This window comes from Apium graveolens, chromosome 7 (genome assembly GCF_009905375.1).
Source record: "Apium graveolens cultivar Ventura chromosome 7, ASM990537v1, whole genome shotgun sequence".
NCBI lineage: Eukaryota > Viridiplantae > Streptophyta > Magnoliopsida > Apiales > Apiaceae > Apium > Apium graveolens.
The window spans coordinates 26,259,066-26,263,872 of NC_133653.1; the positions used below are offsets into that span (position 1 = coordinate 26,259,066).

The 4,807-nt window shown below is 39.0% G+C and overlaps 2 non-coding genes across 2 annotated transcripts; both read right to left on the bottom strand.

The window, feature by feature from the left end:
* Window positions 1-949: 949 nt before the first annotated feature.
* Window positions 950-1,056, bottom strand: LOC141676366 (small nucleolar RNA R71). Its single transcript, XR_012556960.1, has one exon. It is a non-coding gene; the product is annotated as a small nucleolar RNA R71 (small nucleolar RNA).
* Window positions 1,057-2,918: 1,862 nt separating this feature from the next.
* LOC141676054 (small nucleolar RNA R71) lies at window positions 2,919-3,025 on the bottom strand. Its single transcript, XR_012556665.1, has one exon. It is a non-coding gene; the product is annotated as a small nucleolar RNA R71 (small nucleolar RNA).
* Window positions 3,026-4,807: the final 1,782 nt, after the last annotated feature.

Genomic DNA, 4,807 nt, shown 5'->3' on the forward strand with positions numbered 1-4,807 from the left:
AATGAAAGTTGGCATTTACTAGTTTCGTGTTATCTGATTAGTGTCATCACCATTACATGCTAAGGTTAAGAACAAAAAGGCTATTGAATGAAGTATTTAATGAAGTTAGGATCCCATGTTTATCATATATATTAATTCAACCATTCTTCTTCTCTTAGTTATAATTGTTAGTTTAATTCTTAGTTATAAACAATCTCAACTTGTTATTTGTCTTAGCATTGGATAATAACCATATCATTGTTGCATAGGTGCATATTCTTAAATTAACCAAAGAGTCTCTGTGGGAACGAATTTGATCTAAATCTTATACAACTTGCGAACACATATACTTGCGTGTATTATTAGCGCGTGTTAACGTCCTAACAAGTTTTTGGTCCCATTGCAACAAAAACTTCTTCTACAACTTTTTCCTCAACAAAGACACGAGATTGAGAACGCGTTCGCATACACGCTCTCTAGAGTACCTGAAACAAAACAAGTACCCGTGTAAGTAAAATATCCGAGTCACTGAACTTTAATGATCACAGATGACAAGTACATAAACTAAACAATTAACAACATCAAGTCCCCAGCAGCAAATCCGAAGGCTTTAATGGATTATTCTCAACCGAAGATCAATGACATTCAATCTAGCATTGTCAGACCAGCCATCTCGGCTAATACTTTTGAAATTAAGTCTAGCACGATTCATTGGGTGCAGAATTCAATCCAGTTTGGGGGTTCTCCAACGGAAGATCCCAATATGCACATTAGGGATTTCATTGACATCTGCGACATTTTCAAGTTCAACGGTATTTCTGAAGATGTTGTGAAGCTGAGACTATTCCCATTCTCTCTGAGGGACAAGGCTAAGAGCTGGTTACACTCTCTACCAGCTGGTTCGATTACTACTTGGGAAGATCTTGCTCAAAAGTTTCTCACTAAATTCTTCCCTATGGCAAAGACAACTACAATTAGGAATGCTCTTACTCAATTTGCGCAGCAATCAGAAGAATCTTTATATGAAGCTTGGGAGCACTACAAGGAGATGCTTAGGAAGTGTCCTTATCATGGAATGCCTGATTGGATGATCATCAATTGTTTTTATAATGGTTTGGGAGCACAGTCCGGACCCATGCTCGATGCAGCATCAGGTGGAGCCTTATGGGCTAAGTACTACGATGAAGCTTATGATCTAATTGAAATGATGGCTGCTAATTATTGAGTGGCATTTATGACACTCTATAAGGCTTTAATAAGCTTTGAATTGATGCATTTGTACTCAAGTTGTTAAGTGTTTTAACGTGTTTTCAAGTGTTTTTACATTTCAGACATTATCTAGGTAATCAGGTGAATTAGCATTGTTTTGGTGCTAATTTGGTGTCAAGGTGGTGTTGGAATAAAAGCTCATTGAAGCCGGCTCGAAGTTGTTGGAATAAATACTACATTTGTTTTACCATGCTTTCATCGGAACCCACGTTGATGATGAGTCCGATCATGGGCTAATCATTATCGTGGGGTTCTAGCGGATTTATTTATGGATTTCTTTTGTTAAATTGTTTCAATGCCTTAGCATGTGGTGATTGTATGATAACCTAGTACTGGTTGTGCGTATTCGTCTTATGAGCGTCACGAACTTATAAGATAGTGTGTTAATTCTTAATGAAGCGAAAGTGAATTTAAGGATTTAGAACTTGCCATGCTAGTATAGGTTCATGTATTTGTGATGCATGATTCGTAGGTAATTTTAACCATCTTACTTGCCCTATGTAATCAAGATATATAACTTATGCTTAAACCGTTATGTTGTCAAATTCTATAGACATATAGGGTCTCAATATAATTGGTGTCTATACAGCTTCTATCTCTTTTGTGGATGTCTGGTAGTATGGTACTCGTGCAACGAAATTTGGCGTTTATCAGTTTCGTGTTATCTGATTAGTGTCATCACCATTGCATGTTAAGGTTGAGAATAATAAGACTATTGAATGAAGTAATTAATGAAGTTAGAATCCCATGTCTGTCATATATATTAATTCAGTTAATCTTATTTTCGTAGTTAAAATAGTTAGCGTAATTCTTAGTTATAAACAATCTCACTTTGTTATCGTCTTAGCATTGAATAATAACCATATCATCGTTGTATAAGTGCATAAATTAATTAATCAACCCAAGCAGTCTCTGTGGGAAGGAACTAGAAAAGATTCTATACTACTTGCGAACTCGTATACTTGTGTGTATAATTAGCGCGTGTTTAGCGACTAACAAGTTTTTGGCGCCGCTGCCGGGGACTGCAGTGTTAATTTTTAGTTTATGTGTTTGTCATCACTGGTCGTTAAAATTCACTGACTCGGACATTTTTTTTACTTATATGTTTCCTTGTCTTATTGCAGGTGATCTAGCGAGCATGTATGTATACGCGTTCTCGGACTCGTAAGAGAAATCTAGATCAAGCCGAGGAAGAAGCGATAGTGGTTCGAAGAGAAGTCTTTGAAGAAGAAGAGAAGGTAGAAGATAAAGAAAAAGTTAAAGAACCAGTGGTAGTAGTAATGGGAGATCAAGCAGAAAATCCTAAGGCTTTGATGGACTATTCTTAGCCTAAGATCAATGAAATTCAGTCAAGCATCATCAGACCAGCCATCTCGGCTAACAATTTTGAGATCAAAGAAGGCACGATATAGATGATACATAACTCAGTTCAGTTTGGGGGTTCTCCTACTGAAGACCCCAACATGCACATCAGGGATTTCATCGAGATCTGCGATACTTTCAAGTTCAATGGTGTGACTGAGGATGCTATCAAGTTGCGACTCTTCCCATTCTCTCTCAGGGACAAAGCTAAGTGATGGTTACATTCTTTACCACCAGGGTCTATCACTAAATGAGAAGATCTTGCTAAAAAATTTATCACTAAATTCTTCCCTATGGAGAAGACTACAGCAATCAGGAATGCTCTTACTCAGTTTGCTCAGCAAACTGGAGAATCTCTGTGTGAGGCTTGGGATCGATATAAAGAGATGCTAAGGAAGTGCCCACACCATGGCATGCCTGATTGGATGATTATCAACTGTTTCTACAATGGATTGGGTGCTACTTCTAGACCCATGCTTGATGCAGCATTAGGAGGAGCCCTGTGGGCTAAAAGCTACGATAAAGCTTATGAATTGATCGAACTGATGGATGCGAATGAGTACAAGAATCCTTCCCAGAGACTGACTCAGGGAAAAGTAGCAGGAATTCTGGAGTTGGATGCGTAAACTGCTATAGCTGCCCAACTTAAGGCTTTGACAATGAAGGTGGACTCGTTCGCTAATTATGGAGTTAATCAAATCACCAGTGTCTGTGAACTTTGTGCTAGTGCCCATAAGACTGATCAGTGTGCTATTTTTAGTGAATTAACTCAGTTTATGAGCAATTTTCAGCGATCACAGCAACCCGTGCCAACCACCTATCATCCTAACAACCGCAATCATCTGAATTTCAGCTGGAGCAACGCTCAGAATGCGGTTCAACAGCCTTATCAGCAGTATCCAGCTAAGCAGTACAACCCCTCAGGTTTTCAGCAACCGCAATATGTACCAAGACAACAACTACAGCTGCAACAAGCTAATGAGAAATCTAAATTAGAGGAGTTGAAGCTTATGTGCAAGAGCCAGGTTATTTCTGTCAAGACCTTGGAAAATCCAATCGGACAAATTGCCAACGCCTTGCTTAATCGTCAACCTGGTACATTGTCTAATGACTTTGAAGTGCCAGGAAGGAAAGAAGCTAAAGAGCAGGTAAAGGCAATCACGTTAAGGTCTGGAAAGGTTGCGAATCCTGAACAAACTAAAGTGTTGACTGAAGAAGCTAAGGCTGAGAAAGAAGTAAAGCAGCAGGAAGTAGAACTGGAACCAAGGAAGACTACTGTCGAGCACACTCCTCCTGAGGGTAATATAGGGGAGAAACAAATCTATCCTCCATCACCTTTTCCTAAGCGGCTGCAGAAGAAAAAGCTGGACAAGCAATTTGAGAAGTTTATGGAGGTGTTCAAGAAACTTCATATCAATATACCTTTCGTAGAGGCTCTTGATCAGATGCCTAGTTATGCAAGGTTTATGAAAGGTATTCTCTCTCAGAAAGTGAAGCTAGATGGTTTAGAGGCAGTTGCTCTCACGGAGGAATGCAGTGCTGTGTTGCAACAAAAGATGTCTCTGAAGCTTAAAGATCCTGGAAGCTTCACTATTCCGTGTACTATTGGAAAAGTGTCTTTTGATAGATGCTTATATGACTTGGGAGCTAGCATCAATCTGATGCCCTTGTCAATCTTCAAGCAGTTGGACTTTCCTGATCCAAAACCGACTTATATGACCTTGCAGTTGGCCGACCGTTCTATTATATATCCACGAGGTATTATGGAGGATGTCTTGGTCAAGGTTGATAAACTTATTTTCCCTGCTGATTTTGTCATTCTGGATTTCGAGGAATATAAGAAGATTCTCATAATCTTGGGAAGACCTTTCTTGGCAACTGGACGAATATTGATTGATGTACAGAAAGGCGAGCTCACGATGCGAGTGCTGGATCAGGATGTAACTTTTAATATGTTCAATGCTATGAAATTTCCTACTGATAATGAGGAGTGCTTAAAAGTGGAGTTGGTCAATTATGTGGTTACTTTAGAACTTGATCAATTGCTAAGGTCTGATGCCTTAGAGAAAACCTTAGTGGGAAATTTGGACAGTGAAGATGACGAAGGTGAAGAACAATTTCAATATTTGAATGATTCTCCCTGGAAAAGGAAGATTGATATGCCTTTTGAATCTCATGGAATGGAGGAATTGAGCAA